Below are 24,088 nucleotides of genomic sequence, written 5' to 3'. Positions count from 1 at the left end.
AGGTAAGAACTTTCTGGTTTTTACTGCTAGTGTCGTTTATATTCAATCTTCTCGTTGATTCAATTGTGTCTCTCAATAATGTTGTGTCCTTTCGCCTGGTAAGAACTTTTCTGGTTTTTACTTCTAGTGTCGTTTATATTCAATCTTCTCGTTGATTCAATTGTGTCTCTGAATAATGTTGTGTCCTTTCGCCTGGTAAGAACTTTTCTGGTTTTTACTTCTAGTGTCGTTTATATTCAATCTTCTCGTTGATTCAATTGTTTGTTTTTTCTTGCGTTTATCTACATTTCCCTCTTCCTTACTTTTAGAATACAGCAACAACAAAAACAACAACATCATCATCAACAACAACAACAACAAATGCAGCCGTTTCTAGTCCACTGCAAGATAAACAGGCCTCAAACGTCCTTTTTTTCATGTCTCGTGTGTTTATTTCATTGATTAAGAAAGAGACATAGATGAATTATATTTAATTCTTGACTAAGTGCATTAAAAGAGTCAAAACAAAACGGCACTTTTCTCTGTTTAGTGTTCATTATGTGACTTGTCTCTTAGTGTTTATAGTGGGACTGTTTTGGCCTCGAGAAAAATAGTTGAAATCATATTATCAGGCTTGGATGTGCCACTCCAGGCTACCAGTTGATATTATTATTATTATTATTATTATTATTATTATTATTATTATTATTATTATCATTATCATTATTATTATTATTGTTATTATTATTATTATTATTACAAGCTAAGGTACCACCCTAGTTGGAAAAGCAAGTTGCTATAAGCCCAAGGGCTCCAACAGGGAAAAATAACTCAGTGAGGAAAGGAAATAAGGAAATAAACAAACTACAAGAAAAGTAATGAACAATTAAAATAAAGTATTTTGAGAACAGTAACTACATTAAATTAAGTCTTTCATATATAAACTATAAAAACTTGAATAAAACAAGAGGAAGAGAAACAAGTTAGAATTAGTATGGCCGAAAGAGACTTCAGCGTAACTTTGTGTAATAGCGTGTGACATGTGCATTTGGTTAGACATTTGAACTTATCATCTCATATATCATCATCCATCCTCTCCTCCTACGCCTATTGACGCAAAGGGCCTCGGTTAGATTTCATCATCTCCTTTCAACCACCTAGGGGCTAGACGCACCGTCAAAAAGCCCCTGTCCGGGGAGAAGCTCTGGGCAATCTAAAGAAGAAGAAGAATCATCTCCTACTTCCATTTTTTTCATGGTATTTATTCAAACGGAATAATGAACACTTGATATCTTCTCTCCAACGTAGCTCCGACCCATGACGGCTCAATATCAACCAGGCACTTAGCTGCTAAGGTCAAGAGGGAGAGTGGATTTAGTGCACGGGTCCCTCAGAATGTGACCTGTGTGCTCCTACACTTACACTAGAAAGTCAGTATTTTCTATTACTTGAACTAAAAATTGACAGCTTTAAGGGTCTATATATATCCTTACCTCTTCTTTGGAAACGTTTAGGGTCTATATATCCTTGCCTCTTCTCTGAAAACGTTTAGGGTCTATATATCCTTGCCTCTTCTCTGGAAACGTTTAGGGTCTATATATCCTTGCCTCTTCTCTGGAAACGTTTAGGGTCTATATATCCTTGCCTCTTCTCTGGAAACGTTTAGGGTCTATATATCCTTGCCTCTTCTCTGGAAACGTTTAGGGTCTACATATCCTTGCCTCTTCTCTGGAAACGTTTAGGGTCTACATATCCTTGCCTCTTCTCTGGAAACGTTTAGGGTCTACATATCCTTGCCTCTTCTCTGGAAACGTTTAGGGTCTACATATCCTTGCCTCTTCTCTGGAAACGTTTAGGGTCTACATATCCTTGCCTCTTCTCTGGAAACGTTTAGGGTCTATATATATATCCTTGCCTCTTCTCTGGAAACGTTTAGGGTCTACATATCCTTGCCTCTTCTCTGGAAACGTTTAGGGTCTACATATCCTTGCCTCTTCTCTGGAAACGTTTAGGGTCTACATATCCTTGCCTCTTCTCTGGAAACGTTTAGGGTCTATATATATATATCCTTGCCTCTTCTCTGGAAACGTTTAGGGTCTACATATATATCCTTGCCTCTTCTCTGGAAAAGTTTAGGGTCTACATATCCTTGCCTCTTCTCTGAAAACGTTTAGGGTCTACATATCCTTGCCTCTTCTCTGGAAACGTTTAGGGTCTATATATATATATATATCCTTGCCTCTTCTCTGGAAACGTTTAGGGTCTACATATATATCCTTGCCTCTTCTCTGGAAAAGTTTAGGGTCTACATATCCTTGCCTCTTCTCTGAAAACGTTTAGGGTCTACATATCCTTGCCTCTTCTATGGAAACGTTTAGGGTCTACATATCCTTGCCTCTTCTCTGGAAACGTTTAGGGTCTATATATATATCCTTGCCTCTTCTCTGGAAACGTTTAGGGTCTACATATATATATATATATATATCTAATATATTTATATATATATATATATATATATTTGATATATATATATATATATATATATATATATATATATATATATATATATATATATATATATATATATATATCCTTGCCTCCTCTCTGGAAACGTGTAGGGTCTATATATATCCTTGCTTCTTCTCTGGAAACGTTTAGGGTCTATATATCCTTACTCTTCTCTGGAAACGTTGAGTCAACCAACTAATAATGAAAATAACATTTTCAGACGAAGAGGAGAAATTTCTTGTTAGTAGGATCTGATATTAACATCCAATCCTCTTTTACCTTTTTATTATTATTTATACATCCAATCATTACCCGGGTCATGGTTAAACGTGTGATATAATCTCTCTCTCTCTCTCTCTCTCTCTCTCTCTCTCTCTCTCTCTCAATTTTACACAGGATTTTTGTATCCACTCAAGTGTTTGAAACCAACATGTAAAATTTATGCACCCACTTCCATCAATAGTGGACACTCGTCAGTGATTTGCTATGAAACTTACTCTCTCTCTCTCTCTCTCTCTCTCTCTCTCTCTCTCTCTCTCTCTCTCTCTTATTTATTTATCATTTACGCAGAATTTTTGTATACTCTCAAGTGTTTGAAACCAACATGTAAAATTCATGCCATCAATAGTGCACACTCTCGTCAGTGATTAGTTATGAAACCTATTCCCGCATCTTATTGATTGATACTGTTTCAAGGTACTCTTAAAGAGGAAGAGATATCAACCCCTGGGGATCCCATAAACAAAGGTCGAAAATGCCCTGACCTATGGGATGTATAAAGTGAAAATTTATGTAAAACAAACGGGGATAACGAGTCGGACATACGTATCGGTTAAACAGATTCACCCCTATCCCATTTTGATCGTACCCCCTACGAAGGCAGTAAAATAATGACATCGTACGTAATTCGAAACCCCATTTTGCCATCTGTTTACCCAAGACTGAGCTTACGCAAAGGGAATTTCGCTCCTTAGTTCACATTAGCAAAAGGTCGGTTATAGCTTAACCCCCATTTAAGGTTAAACTATACGATTGGAATGGTTGTTAATTCAGGGTTTGTTGTTGTTGGGGTATTAAGCCAACACTTGTTGTTGGCACGGGCCTTTCCCTTGGTTGGCCCGTAGGAGAATTCAGGGTTGCCAGGTTGGCCTTTTATAAGCCAAACACTTTAAATTTGGCCTTTTTAAAAAAAAAAATTTTGGCCGTTAGCAATATCATAAAAAGGAAGTTTGGCCATAAATGTTATATATATTTTTTTTTTTTTTTTTTTTTCTTTTTTTTTTTTTTTTTGCCCATAAATGTTATATTTTTGGCTATTTTTACTAATGGGTTGACCTTTTAAAGCTTCTGTTGATTAGAAGTTAGATGAATATCCACAATAATACCAATTCCTTAATATCTTTTTTATTCTTCTCCTGTACTTCTCTTTCTCCCTGTTTCCTTAATCTTTCCCATCCCGAGTACCTGCCTTTGAGCTATAAACTGGATTGTATCCTTGGGTACTCTTCCTTTTCCCCATATTCCCCACTTCCCTATTCTTGTTATTGTTGTTGTTGATTAGAAGTTGGCCTTTTCTCACTTAGAAAACTTGGCAACCCTGGCTGTTATTCAAGGTGGTCTGGAGGAATACCGTTTAAAGTCATCAACGATAAGTGCGTAGATAAATCACATAAATCAAATTTCAGGATCCCTGAGGTAGGCTTCTGCCGTAGTCTGTTTCGTTGGCGAATAAGGCAATACTTGTCTATGTAATTAAAGATCATATGTAAATTCTTAAATATGCGGCCCTGTGACTATACAATAAGCTCCCACTAGACATTCGAAAGACTGAATTTATTAAGACTTTAAGAGGAAACTGAAGACTTTCTTGTTCTCAAAGTACTTCGATATTGTGTATTTGATAATAAACGGGCAATATGCGTTGTGTGAAATATTAAATGCTTTGGAACGAACATACTAAAATAAGTGTGGAGGTCCTGTAGACTCTACAGGACCTCCAGGGAGTAGGGTTCCCTTGCTGTATAGGACCAGAAAAGCAGCCCTTAAAATAAAGTAAAGGTTCGCAAGACTTTAAACTGTAGGCTTTTTATGCAATTGAAACCAGATTGGAAATTAGTTTCGTAAAGGTTTGTCCTTGAAATGTTAAATTTTTCAATGAGCATTTCATGTTAGAATTTTAGATACTATAAGTGGAGAAATTACAGTCTTGCGAAGTTTTTCAAAATAACAAAATGCAAAAAAAATAATGATTATTTTTATTTAACAAATTACAAAAAAATTGGATTATATTTCTCTGCTGGACGTTAATGTTATTGTAAAGCATTATTTTTTCTTTAATTACAACTCAACAAGCGACGATTTTTTTCAATTTAAAGTAAATTTTTGTTTAGGAAAATTATAACTATGATTAATCATTGTGTAATTTTAATCCTGTAAAATAGTCTTATAAGGTTTGTGTGAATTATCTTTGTGTAAATTCGAAATTATTTAGGTAAAAGTCATTTTATTTTTAAAAACTAGTTGTAACTTCATGTTTCTTTTTTGGGGGGATATGTAAAACAAATCATTCCTGGGGTTTTACTTTTGTACGTTGCTTTTGTTCATTTATGTATAGTAAAGATAACGAGGGCTGTCTAGCAAGACTAACAGCTCCTTTTGACGCCTATTTTTTTCAATAAATTGTCCGATTTTGAATTTGAATTAGTGAATATACTTGAATCAAGATATTTTGACCTTCGCCAACTTCGTTGCGAAGGTTATGTTTTGATAGGCGTGTATTTATTTGTTTGTATGTCTGTTTTCTTGTTTGAGATTCGCAAAACTCAAAAACCATTTGACCGAATTTCATGAAATTGTGGGACGATTGGCCATGATTCGATGACAATTTGATTAGACTTTGGTAGTCATTGGGTCAAAAGTCAAGACTAAGGTCATGAAAAGGTCCAAAACGTCTTTTTGCTATATCGTGGTTAATTTTTATCCAATTTGCATGAAACTAGTGCCAAAATGTACATAAGTCAATTGCCTATCTTGTGATATACAACATGATATAGTGATATCATTACCCTTGTTTATTTGTGTGTGTGTATAGTTGTTTATTTGTGATTCTCTTAACTCAAAAACTATTCGACCGAATCTCATGAAATTTGGTTCCATGATTGGCCATGATTCAAAGATGATTTGACTAGAGTTTGGCGTTGTTTGGGTCAAAGGTCAAGGTCAAGGTAACGATAAGGTGAAAAAATTTATTTTTTGCTATAGCGTGGTCAATTTTTACCCTATTTGCATGACACTAGTGCCAAAATTTGCATAATTCAATTGCCTATCTTGCGATATACAACATGATATAGTGTTTTATTATCATCATCATCATCATCATCTTATTATTATTATTATTATTATTATTATTATTATTATTATAAGACAGACTTCAAAGTCCAAACATAGTTTGAGAACCAAAATTCTTCAAGTCTAAAAGCAGAAGAAACCGAAGAATACATTAGAAAGTAGAAATAATATAATATTATGTACATGATTATAGGCGAGAATGAATCTGAAATCATTGGTATTTCTTGATTGAAAATTGTAATATATTTTTTGGGTCATCATATGATTGTTAGTGGAATAATTGTTTCACTTTAAAATAGAAAATTGAATTTTGACTAAGATGTTGTACATGGTACCCATTGCACTATTCAGATTAAAAAACTGTCTATTTCATATTGAATTTTGAAGTGAAAAAGGGTACAATAAGAATTTTTTTACGTATCAACATTTCCCTTAAGATAACGAATTGTTTCCTTATTGAATATTGAATATATGATTATTTTTTCATGGTTAATTATGCAACCAACAGATGTCACTAGTTTTCTAAGTGGTGACGTAACGTCTTTTAAAAGTATCTGTTTTCCTAAAGATTCCTTGTTATTCTCTCGACCAATCAGGGGGCGTTTCCTCATTCTTTGTCTCGAAATGATGCCACGGACGCTTGTGATTGGTTGAAACTTGGGAAAAAAGCCGGCAAGACGGAACTGTAAACTGTGAGAAATCAGGAAGCAATGTCAGTGCGTCTTGGGGTTCAGAAATATTCACACCTTCATCTAGTTATTCAAGTCAGTTGCATCCCGTGTTTGAATCTGCTTTTTTTTCGGTTCAGTGGTTCCTGTCGCCATTTTATGGCCTTGTGGTATGAAGGTAAGCTTGGTTTTTACAAAATTGGTATTCATGGTTTGTGAGTTTGAAATTTTCAGTGATTTTTAAAAATAGACTTGGTTTAATGTATAGGGATCTTTTTATGTATATCTCTGGAAGTCATAGGTAGGATTCTTAATTGCTAGATAATGCCGGTTAACCTCATAAGCTGTTGGGGCTTGTGGTATGAAGGTAAGCCTAGTTTTTTATAAGTCTGGTGTTCTTGGTTTGTGAGTTAAAAATTTTTTGGAATAGATTTTTTACATCGACTTGTAGTTTTTTATAGGGATATTTTGTTATCTATCTCTAGAAGACACAGCTAGGATTAATTGCTAGATCATGCCGGTTAACCTCATAAGCTGTTTTAGGTAAAGGACGTTTTAGTTTTAATTTCTACAAACTGAAGGCGAGATATAAAATTTTGGTTATAAAATTCTATTTTCAAATTTAAAGAAATTCCTACCATCAGACCTTTTTAACCGGCTCGGTGTCTTGAATTTGCCAAATTCTTGATGGCTAAACCTTTGGTTGTAAGTTGTGAACGTAAGTCTTTTATCGAGTATAGTAAGCATATTGCTTGGGGTAATCGGTAAAAATTGCTAATCTTGTCTTGAACTAAATCATTCCAAAGTTTTTGGTTTAGACTATCCGTGTAAAGCAACAAAACTTGGATAAAACACTCGTATCATAATTTTTATTATTTTATTCGGTAGCGTTCGATGCATTGCAAAGCTTAAAGTATTACGGGCTGCCTAAGGCAAGAGCCCGTGTCTTACACACATGGTAAGGCAATCTGACAGACAGCTTAAAGTAATTTTCCATTAATAGGTTTTCTAAAGCTAAATTTATTGTATAGGTTGTAAAACTTCTGTATAACCCATGCGTAATTCTTTTGTAGTAATTTAGTGTTTTGAATTTTTAACTTAAATTTTAACGGTTTTTATTTTGTTAGCCTATTGTGAATTCATATTAAATTTTGCTTTATTTCAAAACTTCAAAATCTAAGATTTAGGTCTTAAGCAACGGTCTAATAGGTAATGTTTCGACTTTGATTGCAAAGTTTTAAAGATATTTGCTGATCAAGTTATGGTTGAGGCAAGTTTACCCTGATTAAGTCTGTTCTTATGAAAGTGTGTTTGGTGGTTAAACTAGATAAAGGAGTTAGCAAGTCTGTATTCTAAATGCTAAAGCTAACGACTTAGACAATAGTGTTATTGTAAGAGTAGAACAAAGTGTTAATCTGTTATCTTTGGATCTCATTGATTTAGGTGGGGTCCCTCTTGTCAGTTTTATAGCCTTAGCTTTTGTTCTCTGAAGTATTTCAGTGTCTCTAATAATTTAGCTTTTATTTTTTTTTTAATCTAAGGAAATTTATGAATTTAGTAGTCTCAATAGGTTTTAAGGTTTACTAGAATAAGAAATAGAAATTTAGTTTGGATAAACCCTCATATTGGAGTTGCTAGCCTTAAGATGTGAGTAATGTTTCAAAGGTTAGTTTTAATTTAACGAGCACTCTTGTTAAGAGATCTACTGTAAAGTAATTGAGCTTGTGTTGAATAGCATTATTCCGAGTTTCATTAATTTCGTAAGTTCTGAGAGCCTAATTTTTAAAAGTTGCGAGAGCAGTAAATTAAGATGAGTTAAGTTTTAACATGCATTCTACCATAATGCATTTAGTGATTGGATATAACCCACTTATTCTTCAATATATTAATGTACCCTCTTTAATTGGTTTAGTTTAATGCTGCTGTGATTTAATTTAAGCGTAGCTACCTTATATTGTGTTTGAACCTTTTTGGCTAGCGTTCTTTAGTAAATTCAGGATGCCAGAAAACAAAATCGATTGCATAGCAAATTGCTTCATCAGCCTTGGGATATCTTGTCAGGTTTATGTAAATGATTTTTAAAAATTGGATTTTTTACTGTCTCTGAATTGTATTTTTCACTGTCTCTGAATTATATTTTTCACTAGTCTCTGTTGATTCAAGTTTATTGGTTATTTTACTTTGTACATTTTGAAACGAAATGCTAATTAGCGTCAAATTTGCTTGCTTTATAATTGAGCTAATTTTGTATAGTTAATAACTTGGTTCACGGTTTAATATAGATTTTTTTTGAAAAATTTACACTAGTAAAACTTTAAAACAAAATTCTATTCAAGGTTATAAAAGCTCATAATGTTAAAGTTTATGTTCGTTATGTCAAGTTTATGTTCGTTATGTCAATGTCTTTTTTCTGTAAGAATAATATAATCAGATATTAAAATGGTATGTCTAATCTGTGTTTATTCTTTTCAGGTTGTGCTGCACTTTTCTACACTTCTGGGTGTGGATAAATCGCAACTCGCCTTGACATAGGTCTCCAATAAGTTCTGGGTGTGGATAAATCGCAACTCGCCTTGACATAGGTCTCCAATAAGTTCTCAAAGCTTTTCTTAATTACAGAAAACGGAGGTTCTTGCATCCAACGCATCTTTTGGTGCTTCGTAATTAGAAAACGCTTTGAGAATTTATTAGAGCGCTTGTCATCGGGTTGCGATTTATTCACACCCAGAAATAATTTATGGAGAACATTTAGTGCTGCAATCAGATAGAGAAGAGAACAGGCGAGAGAGAGAAGAGAACAGGCATTGTTTAAATAATTAGATGGCCATATGTTTAAGATCTGAAAAAAGCTCTTATGCAGCAGTAAAATAAAATAATTGCATGTTTTATTAGTTTTTATTCAAGCCTTATTAGGAACGTGTTCGTATAAACAAATAAGGACGAACGAATTTGCTCGAAGCAAATATTATTGTTCTGCGCCAACGTAGAAGTTTTAATTTCGCTTTCATTTATCTATGGAACTGCTGTTCCCATCTTAGCAGCAGTTTCAGTTTATTCACATCACGCTCACTTCTAATCTGCTTCAGTTCCTTCCGGTACAATTCTCGTTGCCTGCATCAATACACATTAATTCAACTTCGTAATTTGCAACAATCTGAAAGCAAAAATATTCATGTTAGTATTAATCTGAGCAAAATAGTAATTTCATAATCCTTCATTAGTGTGCTTTAAGATTTGCTACAAAGTTAGTATCCTTACTAGGTAAATATATACTTTACTAGATGAAAGAATGAGCAATAATTGTATTTTAATTAAGTAAAATTTAATTTTTCCATTGGATTTTTTTAAAATTTTTATTAGTTCCGTGAAAAAGCTATAAGATTAACTTAAAGGCCAAAAAATTTAAGTTTTGAAAATTGTATATTTCTAAATAACTTTGAAAAGTTTATTAGAATTATCTTTAGCTTGATAATAATTCATTTCCCTCAGCTTGTCAAACTTGAAAAACAATTTACCTTTATCTACTTTGAAAAAAAAAATCTTTGTTACAAGAACACAATCTTACTAATTCTAAAAATAAAGTTAGATAAACAAATTGAAATAATTTACCTGTATCACGACTGAATATATCCATTTCATACCGATTGGAAGCCAAATCTAATTTGCTCAAAACTGGTAACTGCAATAAAACAATAGATTAAACTGCGGTTTCCTGTAGTTTCTTTTAGCTTACCTTAAAGGCTAAATATTAAAAAAATTAGCTAAACCCTACCTATCCTCTCATTAATTATTTCACCCTCATACCATCTTTTTACTTTTGTTCCCCTTAATTTTAATCTACACTTCAATCATATTTTCATCGATTTAGTTTTACTTTGACTATAAATATATAAAAAATACAAGTATATAAAAAACTAACTGGTATTGCTATTCTTTATATACCATTAACTAATTCCCTATTCACATAGACGTGACGAGTTAATATAACATTTTCCTATTACAAACTTAGTATTTATAGCTTAAGTCTAATCAATTAAACATTAGGATTATGGCAACGGAACTCAAAATTAATTTACATATTGGTCCCTCAATTTTGAACAATTCATAAGCACGTGGTACATAAATTGAATATTGTATTAAAGAACAAGGCTTAAAATACTATAAATTCTTATCGGAAAATTAATTTAACATTAATGAAAACAAAATCAAAGGGTTTATCCACTTACAAATAGGCCTACCAATGTTTCTTAATTGTACCGGTGAAATGGCAGCAAATTAAGTTTCAATCCATGTCATTCCACGAAGGAAATAGTCAATGGCGACTTTTTTCCAAAGATTTCTATGGTGAAAAATACTGGGCTTGTTTCCTTATCTCTGAAGTCATTAAGGTCACCACAACCTGCCAAAATATTGAGAATTGATATGTGCAAATATTAAGCATAATCCCTGTAACCCTTAATGTGTCTTCATTTGAAAAGATTACTTTGCAATGACTAATTTACATAGAACGTTCTAATTTTCATAAGAGATATTTTATGTAAGTATGTAACATTATAATAAATTGCTATTACCTTTCACAATATCTTATAACCTTCAGTATTTTATTAACCTTCCTCCCACACCTAAACTCCATTACTATAGTACCCAATATATACAAACTACTTTTGAGTATATAGTCGGAATTTTCACCCCCATAGACTAAGGAAGATTGATAAGGATTGTCTATAGTTCCATATATAAACTCTTAAAATTACAATGTAGTTTCTTTTATTGATATTAAGGTACATAATGGATAATTTCCAACGAGTCAGCCCTCTAAAATCAAAATGCAACAAATTTCAATTATCAACCTCACCCATTTGAGAAACTAAACAAGCCATTAGCTAGAATCATTAGCATTTAATGAGTTTAACTGATTTTATCAAATAGTATTTGCATTCAAATATTGCAATAAATTTCAATTAACAGATTTCATTTAGTATTTGTGTTTGAATATTTCAACAAAATTAAATTATCATCCTCCCCAATTTGAGAAACACTATACAAGCCATTGGCTAGTCATTAATAATTACTTATATTAAATTTTATTCTATATAGTATTTGCATTTAAATATTGCAACATTTCAATTGACATCATCCTTACCAATTTGAGGAACTATACAATCCATTAGTTAGAATCATTAAAATAGTGTTTTTTCAACAGATTTTATTGACTATTTGCATTTACATAACCTCGAAATCAATTCAAACCACTAAAATTCACCAGGAGTCAAAATATGAAGCCTTCAAAACTTTTAAATAACCTCACGTGTTAAGATCAAAATCAGCCCTTTAGACATAAGATATGTTTTGTCAAGAACATAAAAATCATCATCATCTACGCCTATTGACGCAAAGGGCCCAGGTTAGATTTCGCCAGTCCTCTCCATCTTTTAATTTAATACTTCTCCATTGATCATCTACTTCACGCTTCCTATAGAAATAGAAAACCAAGACCTCGAAGACTTACAAACGTCACGAATACAAAGAGTAAAAAGAATCTCAGAAAACCAAGACCTCGAAGACTAACAAACGTCACGAATACAAAGAGGAGAGTAAGAAGAATCTCCCAAAATTGCTGGAAATTACAGATTCATGTATTGATCAATAATTTAAGCATAAAGACAATTTTAAGAACTACAAAAAAGAAGTCATTTGTAAAAATAATTACGATAAAAATGGAATATTTTCTGCCTATTGATATGTCAAATTGCAAGATAATTATTTTAGAGTTAAAAGCCCTACAAATTTAATCTAAATTACTATGATTTATGCCAATCTTGGGTACATTTCATAATATCCAAATCCAAATAAAATTTGCATGAGAAAAATACATTACAAAGACAAATTCTATATACACTTTTGTAGTAATAGTCAAATTACAGGGAATACAAAGTATATCCTTGTGAAAAAAAAAAAAAAAAAAAAAAAAAAACATCTAAATCGTACATTAAGATGACATCTGCCACAAGAAATGTGCAAGGACAAAATCCATACAAATCTCAGGAAAAGTGTAGAAACAAACTATTCTAAAGTAGTGTCTAGAAATTCAGTAGTAAAATGTCACCAAAATTGCTGGAACATTACACATTAGAGAGAATTACAAATAGGTACATTTGTGTAGGACCTATGAGCAAAACTCTTAAGACCTAACAGGTCCATCCATATACCAAGGCACTTCCCCCAATTTTGGGGGGTAGCCGACACCAACAATGAAACAAAACAAAAAGGGGACCTCTACTCTCTATGTTCCTTCAGCCTAAACAGGTAGCTGAAAGAAACCAACTGAAATCAATATTCACAACAGTGTAACCGCATCCTCAAGAAAGACCAGAAGAAAACTAGACACTTAGGACGATATTAGGGAAATGCAGTAATTAAATAAAGATAAAAAGAACAGATGACAAGGCAATAGGAAGAGATGATTAATTACAGCAGATAATAGACTAGAATAAAACAAACCACATCAAGACACACAAGAGAGTATACGAAGAAGAGAGAGAAGTCCAGAAGAAAACTCAGGACGCAAAAGTAGACAAGAGAAATGCAGTACGAAAAAAGATAAGACCAGATGACAATGCAATAGGCAGAAGAAATTCTAATTACTGCAGATAAGACTAGAATAAAACTCTTTGCTTAAAGAAGAACTGTACAAAAAATGGGCTAAAAACACGAGATCAGAAGAGAACTGTGTGAAATGTGTAATTGGAAAATTACATAAATATCGAATAGCAGTATTAATAGGAAAAGGGCTATTGTATTTAATATATTCTATAATACTCTTACAGTAACTTAATGTGAACTAAAAATATTTTTGCTACAATAGTAATTTATTAATGAACTTTACAGGTTGTTATGTAGTACTTTCTACCATTTTCTCCGCCATTTCATCTTTACTTCTCTGCATCCCGTTGCTTTACTGTTGGCGTTTTAACGTTCAGCCTGTTCGTAATTCCCTTTTCTAGTTTCAAACCTGTTCGTAATTCCTTTTTTCTAGTTTCAAACCTGTTCGTAATTCCTTTTTTCTAGTTTCAAACCTGTTCGTAATTCCTTTTTTCTAGTTTCAAACAAGTTTCAAATACACCTGCAAGAAATCAATGTATAGAGTTTACATATTAAATCTTTTGACTAATCCTATTTTTGCCAGTAGAAGGCTTACTCTAACTTTAAAGTATCAAGCAATTCTTGTTGAATTATTAAATAAAAATTATATTTAATTTTGGAGCAGATATAACTAATTCCTCACTTACCTTTCAAAATAGCTATTTTATAATTGCCCTTTAACAATTGAAAAATTGTAGTTTCAACAATTTCTTCTGCATGAAGCTGAACATCTGAATCTGAAAAAAAAATAAGTTTTATATAATAGAAATATGATATACACATTCAAAACCTGACAAGTCGTACTCCTTCACAACCTAACAAGTCATACACCTTCACAACCTGACAAGTCGTACACCTTCACAACCTGACAAGTCATACACCTTCACAACCTGACAAGTCATACACCTTCACAACCTGACAAGTCATACACCTTCACAACCTGACAAGTCATACACCTTCACAACCTGACACGATATACAAATTCACTATCTTATGAGTTATACATTCACAACCTTACAGTTATGCATTCACAATCTTACGCACATGCAAGCACTTTCACAAATTTTATCTTTTGCAGGAAGGGCATTCGTTATATGAACTCTTTCCTTGAGTGACAGAGAAACATCTTTTTATTGGCTTATGCAGAATCTCAAACAGTAATCTATCAAATCTGCAATATAGAACAAATGCAGCCGTTTCTAGTCCACTGAAATACAAAGGCCTCAGACACGTCCTTACGTCTGGGGTTTGGCCAGTTCTCATCACCACGCTGCCCAACTGCTGATTGGTGATGGTGGGGACTTTAGTCGGATCGTTTACAGCAAACCAAGCTAGTATAGTTGGTCACGAGTAGTACAGCCTAGCTGATCATATCGTTACACAAACCCTTTCACCATTCAAGGTATCCCCACAACGTCAATATATTGATTAATCACCAAAAAGCAAATTGTGCTGAAATCTACCAAGACAAAGTCTCCTATAGTAGAGGTTTCACCAAGTCACTGATTTTTGTTCCGCTTCAATTTGAATATTCTGTTCTTTTCTATAGTAGACATTCTAATGATAGATTTCAGGTGCATTTATGTGTTATCACCAAAATATCTGCCAATCAAAACTAACTTAATTCTATAATTACGCAATGTAACGCCAAACACTTACTGATGTTCAAATATAAAAGCATTCCAAATCTACAAAATTTGGTTTGACTTAGGCCAGGTATCTATTGTATGATTAATCTTCATTGATTATGCTTCCAATTACTGTACCACCTCAATATTGAAGTTGCAGTCAATTAAAAAAATATATAACTAAAAATAATTTTTTCCCCAGGAATGACTCCTCTTAAATCAGGTCAAACTTGATTCCCAATTTAAACGATAACTTTAATTTTCATGTTTTAAAGTTTAATTTGAACTTATTTCAAATTCTTATTTGCATAATAACCATGAAGCTAAACAAAAGTAAAGCAAAATCTTATCCACCTACCAGTATTGAAGGTTATGAATTTGTGGGTCAATTTCCAAGTAGATATTCTTATCAATTTACTCCACTTTTCAGCTGGATAAAATCTTCCTTTTGGTACGTATGCATCGAGTTCATCATTCAAGCTTCAGCACCTCCGTCAGTATGGTTATTAAAAATCTGGAAAAGAAAATCCATTAGTGCGCAAATATTTCGGCCACTCTAAAAGACTTCATTTGAAGACATTACCAGAGAATATGCTATTTTTTGTTCTAAGTAATAACAGCATTGAAATACTAAATTTCAATTAAAACTTGTGCCGAATTTAAACCAATAACTAATGGGTTGCTGTGGGCTGATTGGGAATGTGTGTGTGCCTGGTGTTTGTCAGACGGGGGTTCGAGTCTGCAACCTTACCATCCTTGTGAGCTTAAGTTTGGGGGAGCCTATATGTTATCTGTCGAGTCATCAGCAGGCACTACCTGGCCCTCCTTGGTCCTAGCTTGGGTGGAGAGGGGGCTGGGGAACTGATCATATATATGGTCAGTCTGTAGGGCATTGTCCTGCTTGCTAGGGAATTATCACTGTCCCTTGCCTCTGCCACTCATGAGCGACCTTTAATTTTTTTTTTTTTTTTTTTTTCAATAATCTCAATTTGCTTACTAAAACCATGACAAACACCCGGTAAAAACACAAAAACTACTTTTGTATGAAGCTGCATAAATAATTTTCAGACAAAATTGAAGCATTTAAACTCCCAAATGTTATATTTATAAACAAACGATGACTGCTCAATTCCAGTTCCACATCAATCACTTGTTGCATCAAATTAGAAAAAAAAAATTATTCACAACCTCACTAATGTGAAAACTTATATACATATTGGTCAGTACCAAAAATTTAATTTAATTTACTCATTCCAGTAACTATAATCTGCGTCTAACAGATATCACAAGGCAAAGTCAAAATCTCAAAATTCGCCAGGAAAGCAAATACCTTGAAAATATAAGTCGCGACAAATTTGGGTGATCATCGTCACGTATTAAGACCAAAACCGACTTTAAAACCAAGGGATTTTGTAAAAAGGGCAAAATACTTGAAAATTTCAATTTAACACTTTACCTAAATCACTTCAGTTAATACTTAGTTAAATAACATGACTCAAAATCTAGAAATGTATGTTATCAAGACTAACCCTTTATGGAAGTGCCGAAGAACTAGAAACGTCAAGTTCCTTTGGAAGGAAAAAAGAAAAAACAGTCAAAACTTGAATGGGCAAATATATGATACTTCAATTTCTAGCCAAATACATGAACTATATGTTTCCCTACTCGCTATCTTTTATTGTATGCATTTCTGACCGAGTTTTTGAACCTCTTACATGAAGAAACTTATGCTAGATACTGAAGGGAGAACATTTTCAACATTAGCAATTAGGCCTACCGAGAAAGATGACATTGCGCTGAATTTCAAAATAGATTGTCTTTTCCCTCTTGGAGACGTCTTCGCGTGATTGTAATGATGCTTTTACTGGGGGGGATGATAGGGAAAGTGTTTGTTGTAGAACAACATCCGGGAACTTGTGCATAAACATTTGGAAGCTCGTAATAGCTTAAAAAAAGGGCATAAAATGCTTGTCATAAAAAAACAAACCGCTGACAAAATCTAACAACGCATGCAGAGTAACTCTTAATCAGCTCCAAAATTGAAAACTAACTTGTGTGAAATAGACCAAATTTATTATGCCCCAGGCCCCATTAAACAGAAAAAGGCCAAACTACCCAGCACTCGTGTACTTCTTATAGCGAATTCGAGTTGTCCTAGTAATTAATGTATATTTTAACCCTCAAAAGATACAGTTTACATGCACTTGAACAAAAATGCAGGAAAATTATTCTTATAAATTAAAATCCTTTCAAGTAAAACCAAGCAAAGTACTAAGATTGCTTAAAAAAACCTTCACGTGTCCAACCAAAGTCACCAAACCTTCCCAAGTGTGCAACCAACGTACCTCAACCTTCCCAAGTGTGCAACCAACGTCCCTCAACCTTCACAAGTGTGCAACCAACGTCCCTCAACCTTCACAAGTGTGCAACCAACGTCCCTCAACCTTCACAAGTGTGCAACCAAAGTCCCTCAACCTTCACAAGTGTGCAACCAACGTCCCTCAACCTTCACAAGTGTGCAACCAACGTCCCTCAACCTTCACAAGTGTGCAACCAACGTCCCTCAACCTTCACAAGTGTGCAACCAACGTCCCTCAACCTTCACAAGTGTGCAACCAACGTCCCTCAACCTTCACAAGTGTGCAACCAACGTCCCTCAACCTTCACAAGTGTGCAAAAAGTCCCTCAACCTTCACAAGTGTGCAACCAAAGTCCCTCAACCTTCACAAGTGTGCAACCAAAGTCCCTCAACCTTCACAAGTGTGCAACCAAAGTCCCTCAACCTTCACAAGTGTGCAACCAAAGTCCCTCAACCTTCACAAGTGTGCAACCAAAGTCCCTCAACCTTCACAAGTGTGCAACCAAAGTCCCTCAACCTTCACAAGTGTGCAACCAACGTCCCTCAACCTTCACAAGTGTGCAACCAAGTCCCTCAACCTTCACAAGTGTGCAACCAACGTCCCTCAACCTTCACAAGTGTGCAACCAAAGTCCCTCAACCTTCACAAGTGTGCAACCAAAGTCCCTGAACCTTCACAGGTGTGCAACCAATCCCTGAACCTTCACAAGTGTGCAACCAAAGTCCCTGAACCTTCACAGGTGTGCAACCAAAGTCCCTGAACCTTCACAAGTGTGCAACCAAAGTCCCTCAACCTTCACAGTGTGCAACCAAAGTCCCTCAACCTTCACAAGTGTGCAACCAAAGTCCCTCAACCTTCACAAGTGGGTAACCAAATCACTAAAACTTCATGTGTGCAACCAAAGTCACTAAACCTTCACAAGTGGGTAACCAACGCACTAAACCTTCACAAGGTAACCAAAGTCACTAACCTTCACAAGTGGGTAACCAAAGTCACTAAACCTTCACAAGTGGGTAACCAAAGTCACTAAACCTTCACAAGTGGGTAACCAAGGGCACTAAACATTTAAAGGGGGTAACCAGTCACTAAACCTTCACAAGTGGGTAACCAAAGGCACTAAACTTACAAGTGGGTAACCAAAGCACTAAACATTTACATGTGGGAACCAAAGCACTAAACCTTCACAAGTGGGTAACCAAAGCATTAAACCTTCACAAGTGGGTAACCAAGGTCACTAACCTTACAAGTGGCTAACCAAAGGCATTAAACCTTCACAAGTGGTAACCAAAGTCACTAAACCTTCACAAGTGGCAAACCAAAGCATTAAACCTTCACAAGTGGGTAACCAAAGTCACTAAACATTTACAAGTGGCTAACCAAAGACATTAAACCTTCACAAGTGGGTAACCAAAGTCACTAAATTTACAAGTGGCTAACCAAAGGCATTAAACCTTCACAAGTGGGTAACCAAAGTCACTAAACATTTACAAGTGGCTAACCAAAGGCACTAAACATTTACAAGTGGGTAACCAAAGTCACTAAACCTTCACAAGTGGGTAACCAAAGGCACTAAACATTTACAAGTGGCTAACCAAGGGCATTAAACCTTCACAAGTGGGTAACAAAAGTCACTAAACATTTCCAAGTGGCTAACAAAAGGCATTAAACCTTCACAAGTGGGTAACCAAAGTCACTAAACATTTACAAGTGGTAACCAAAGCCATTAAACCTTCACAAGTGGGTAACCAAAGTCACTAAACTTACAAGTGGGTAACCAAAGTCACTAAACATTTACAAGTGGGTAACCAAAGTCACTAAACCTTCACAAGGGGTAACCAAAGTCACTAAACCTTCACAAGTGGGTAACCAAAGTCACTAAACCTTCACAAGTGGGTAACCAAAGTCACTAAACCTTCACAAGTGGGTAACCAAAGGCACTAAACATTTACAAGTGGGTAACCAAGTCACTAAACATTCACAAGTGGGTAACCAAAGTCACTAACCATTTACAAGTGGGTAACCAGTCACTAAACCTTCACAAGTGGGTAACCAAAGTCACTAAACCTTCACAAGTGGGTAACCAAAGTCACTAAACCTTCACAAGTGGGTAACCAAAGTCACTAAACCTTACAAGTGGGTAACCAAAGTCACTAAACCTTCACAAGTGGGTAACCAAAGTCACTAAACATTTACAAGTGGGTAACCAAAGTCACTAAACATTTACAAGTGGGTAACCAAAGGCACTAAACATTTACAAGTGGGTAGCCAAAGCATTAAACCTTCACAAGTGGGTAACCAAAGTCACTAAACCTTACAAGTGGGTAACCAAAGTCACTAAACCTTCACAAGTGGGTAACCAAAGTCACTAAACATTCACAAGTGGGTAACCAACGTCACTAAACTTCACAAGTGGGTAACCAAAGTCACTAAACATTCACAAGTGGGTAACCAAAGTCACTAAACTTCACAAGTGGGTAACCAAAGTCACTAAACCTTCACAAGTGGGTAACCAAAGTCACTAAACATTTACAAGTGGGTAACCAAAGTCCTAAACCTTCACAATTGGGTAACCAAAGTCACTAAACCTTCACAAGTGGGTAACCAAAGTCACTAAACCTTCACAAGTGGGTAACCAAAGTCACTAAACCTTCACAAGTGGGTAACCAAAGTCACTAAACCTTCACAAGTGGGTAACCAAAGTCACTAAACATTTACAAGTGGGTAACCAAAGTCACTAAACCTTCACAAGTGGGTAACCAAAGTCACTAAACATTTACAAGTGGGTAACCAAAGTCACTAAACATTTACAAGTGGGTAACCAAAGTCACTAAACATTTACAAGGGGTAACCAGTCACTAAACCTTCACAAGTGGGTAACCAAAGTCACTAAACCTTCACAAGTGGGTAACCAAAGTCACTAAACCTTCACAAGTGGGTAACCAAAGTCACTAAACATTTACAAGTGGGTAACCAAAGTCACTAAACCTTCACAAGTGGGTAACCAAAGTCACTAAACCTTCACAAGTGGGTAACCAAAGTCACTAAACCTTCACAAGTGGGTAACCAAAGTCACTAAACCTTCACAAGTGGGTAACCAAAGTCACTAAACCTTCACAAGTGGGTAACCAAAGTCACTAAACCTTCACAATGGGTAACCAAAGTCACTAAACATTCACAAGTGGGTAACCAAAGTCACTAAACATTTACAAGTGGGTAACCAAAGTCACTAAACATTTACAAGTGGGTAACCAAAGGCATTAAACCTTCACAAGTGGGTAACCAAAGTCACTAAACATTTCACAAGTGGGTAACCAAAGTCACTAAACATTTACAAGTGGGTAACCAAAGTACTAAACCTTCACAAGTGGGTAACCAAAGTCACTAAACCTTCACAAGTGGGTAACCAAAGTCACTAAACCTTCACAAGTGGGTAACCAAAGTCACTAAACCTTCACAAGTGGGTAACCAAAGTCACTAAACCTTCACAAGTGGGTAACCAAAGTCATTAAAATTTACAAGTGGGTAACCAAAGTCACTAAACATTTACAAGTGGGTAACCAAAGTCACTAAACCTTCACAAGTGGGTAACCAAAGGCATTAAACCTTCACAAGTGGGTAACCAAAGTCACTAAACATTTACAAGTGGGTAACCAAAGTCGCTAAACCTTCACAAGTGGGTAACCAAAGTCACTAAACCTTCACAAGTGGGTAACCAAAGTCACTAAACCTTCACAAGTGGGTAACCAAAGTCACTAAACATTTACAAGTGGGTAACCAAAGTCACTTAACCTTCACAAGTGGGTAACCAAAGTCACTAAACATTTACAAGTGGGTAACCAAAGTCACTAAACCTTCACAAGTGGGTAACCAAAGTCACTAAACATTTACAAGTGGGTAACCAAAGTCACTAAACATTTACAAGTGGGTAACCAAAGTCACTAAACATTTCACAAGGGGAAACCGAGTCACTAAACCTTCACAAGTGGGTAACCAAAGTCACTAAGCCTTCACAAGTGGGTAACCAAAGTCACTAAACCTTCACAAGTGGGTAACCAAAGTCACTAAACATTTACAAGTGGGTAACCAAAGTCACTAAACCTTCACAAGTGGGTAACCAAGTCACTAAACATTTACAAGTGGGTAACCAAAGTCACTAAACATTTACAAGTGGGTAACCAAAGTCACTAAACCTTCACAAGTGGGTAACCAAAGTCACTAAACTTTCACAAGTGGGTAACCAAAGTCACTAAACCTTCACAAGTGGGTAACCAAAGTCACTAAACCTTCACAAGTGGGTAACCAAAGTCACTAAACCTTCACAAGTGGGTAACCAAAGTCACTAAACATTTACAAGTGGGTAACCAAAGTCACTAAACATTTACAAGTGGGTAACCAAAGTCACTAAACATTTACAAGTGGGTAACCAAAGCATTAAACCTTCACAAGTGGGTAACCAAAGTCACTAAACATTTACAAGTGGGTAACCAAAGTCACTAAACATTTACAAGTGGGTAACCAAAGTCACTAAACCTTCACAAGTGGGTAACCAAAGTCACTAAACCTTCACAAGTGGGTAACCAAAGGCACAAAACATTTACAAGTGGGTAACCAAAGGCATTAAACCTTCACAAGTGGGTAACCAAAGTCACTAAAATTTACAAGTGGGTAACCAAAGTCACTAACATTTACAAGTGGGTAACCAAAGGCACTAAACCTTCACAATGGGTAACCAAAGTCACTAAACCTTCACAAGTGGGTAACCAAAGTCACTAAACATTTACAAGTGGGTAACCAAAGTCACTAAACATTTACAAGTGGGTAACCAAAGTCACTAAACATTTACAAGTGGGTAACCAGTCACTAAACCTTCACAAGTGGGTAACCAAAGTCACTAACCATTTACAAGTGGGTAACCAGTCACTAAACCTTAACAAGTGGGTAACCAAAGTCACTAAACCTTCACAAGTGGGTAACCAAAGTCACTAAACATTTACAAGTGGGTAACCAAAGTCACTAAACATTTACAAGTGGGTAATCAAAGGCACTAAACATTTACAAGTGGGTAGCCAAAGGCATTAAACCTTCACAAGTGAGTAACCAAAGTCACTATACATTTACAAGTGGGTAACCAAAGTCACTAAACATTTACAAGTGGGTAACCAAAGGCACTAAACCTTCACAAGTGGGTAACCAAAGGCATTAAACCTTCACAAGTGGGTAACCAAAGGCATTAAACCTTCACAAGTGGGTAACCAAAGTCACTAAACCTTCACAAGTGGGTAACCAAAGTCACTAAACCTTCACAAGTGGTAACCAAAGTCACTAAACATTTACAAGTGGGTAACCAGTCACTAAACCTTCACAAGTGGGTAACCAAAGTCACTAAACATTAACAAGTGGGTAACCAAAGTCACTAAACCTTCACAAGTGGGTAACCAAAGTCACTAAACATTTACAAGTGGGTAACCAAAGTCACTAAACCTTCACAAGTGGGTAACCAAAGTCACTAAACCTTCACAAGTGGGTAACCAGTCACTAAACCTTCACAAGTGGGTAACCAAAGTCACTAAACATTTACAAGTGGGTAACCAGTCACTAAACCTTCACAAGTGGGTAACCAGTCACTAAACCTTCACAAGTGGGTAACCAAAGTCACTAAACATTTACAAGTGGGTAACCAAAGTCACTAAACCTTCACAAGTGGGTAACCAAAGTCACTAAACCTTCACAAGTGGGTAACCAAAGTCACTAAACATTTACAAGTGGGTAACCAGTCACTAAACCTTCACAAGTGGGTAACCAAAGTCACTAAACATTTACAAGTGGGTAACCAGTCACTAAACCTTCACAAGTGGGTAACCAAAGTCACTAAACCTTCACAAGTGGGTAACCAAAGTCACTAAACATTTACAAGTGGGTAACCAAAGTCACTAAACATTTACAAGTAGGTAACCAAAGGCACTAAACATTTACAAGTGGGTAACCAAAGGCATTAAACCTTCACAAGTGGGTAACCAAAGTCACTAAACATTTACAAGTGGGTAACCAAAGTCACTAAACATTTACAAGTGGGTAACCAAAGGCACTAAACCTTCACAAGTGGGTAACCAAAGGCAATAAACCTTCACAAGTGGGTAACCAAAGTCACTAAACCTTCACAAGTGGGTAACACAAGTCACTAAACATTTACAAGTGGGTAACCAAAGTCACTAAACATTTACAAGTGGGTAACCAAAGGCACTAAACATTTACAAGTGGGTAACCAAAGGCATTAAACCTTCACAAGTGGGTAACCAAAGTCACTAAACATTTACAAGTGGGTAACCAAAGTCACTAAACATTTACAAGTGGGTAACCAAAGGCATTAAACCTTCACAAGTGGGTAACCAAAGTCACTAAACATTTACAAGTGGGTAACCAAAGTCACTAAACATTTACAAGTGGGTAACCAAAGGCACTAAACCTTCACAAGTGGGTAACCAAAGGCACTAAACCTTCACAAGTGGGTAACCAAAGTCACTAAACCTTCACAAGTGGGTAACACAAGTCACTAAACATTTACAAGTGGGTAACCAAAGTCACTAAACATTTACAAGTGGGTAACCAAAGGCACTAAACATTTACAAGTGGGTAACCAAAGGCATTAAACCTTCACAAGTGGGTAACCAAAGTCACTAAACATTTACAAGTGGGTAACCAAAGTCACTAAACATTTACAAGTGGGTAACCAGTCACTAAACCTTCACAAGTGGGTAACCAAAGTCACTAAACATTTACAAGTGGGTAACCAGTCACTAAACCTTCACAAGTGGGTAACCAAAGTCACTAAACATTTACAAGTGGGTAACCAAAGGCACTAAACATTTACAAGTGGGTAACCAAAGGCACTAAACCTTCACAAGTGGGTAACCAAAGGCATTAAACCTTCACAAGTGGGTAACCAAAGTCACTAAACA

The 24,088-nt window shown here is 35.4% G+C and overlaps 3 long non-coding RNA genes across 7 annotated transcripts in view; 2 read left to right on the top strand and 1 right to left on the bottom strand.

Annotated features, from left to right (window-relative positions):
• The first annotated feature begins 6,360 nt into the window (after positions 1–6,360).
• Positions 6,361–9,251, top strand: LOC137637500 (uncharacterized). The gene is made up of 3 exons (XR_011043676.1): positions 6,361–6,681; positions 8,976–9,035; positions 9,086–9,251. It is a non-coding gene; the product is annotated as an uncharacterized lncRNA (long non-coding RNA).
• Positions 9,252–9,477: 226 nt separating this feature from the next.
• LOC137638307 (uncharacterized) overlaps positions 9,478–24,088 on the bottom strand; it is a 32,154-nt gene continuing 17,543 nt past the window's right edge. Inside the window, exons 1-7 of one of the 5 annotated variants that reach the window (XR_011044023.1) lie at positions 16,303–16,321; positions 15,132–15,287; positions 13,793–13,882; positions 13,390–13,626; positions 10,730–10,902; positions 10,113–10,182; positions 9,478–9,657 (exon numbers count right to left, since the gene is read on the bottom strand). This is a non-coding gene — a long non-coding RNA (uncharacterized lncRNA). Of the gene's footprint in view, positions 9,658–10,112; positions 10,183–10,729; positions 10,903–13,353; positions 13,627–13,792; positions 13,883–15,131; positions 15,288–16,302; positions 16,322–24,088 lie in introns of those variants that run through there. The other 4 variants (XR_011044022.1, XR_011044021.1, XR_011044019.1 and 1 more) reach the window with 4 other exon arrangements.
• Positions 10,910–13,163, top strand: LOC137638308 (uncharacterized). The gene is made up of 2 exons (XR_011044024.1): positions 10,910–12,698; positions 12,810–13,163. It is a non-coding gene; the product is annotated as an uncharacterized lncRNA (long non-coding RNA).

The sequence above is a fragment of the Palaemon carinicauda genome, chromosome 3 (genome assembly GCF_036898095.1).
Source record: "Palaemon carinicauda isolate YSFRI2023 chromosome 3, ASM3689809v2, whole genome shotgun sequence".
Classification (NCBI taxonomy): domain Eukaryota; kingdom Metazoa; phylum Arthropoda; class Malacostraca; order Decapoda; family Palaemonidae; genus Palaemon; species Palaemon carinicauda.
This window is presented reverse-complemented; position numbering and strand designations above follow the sequence as displayed.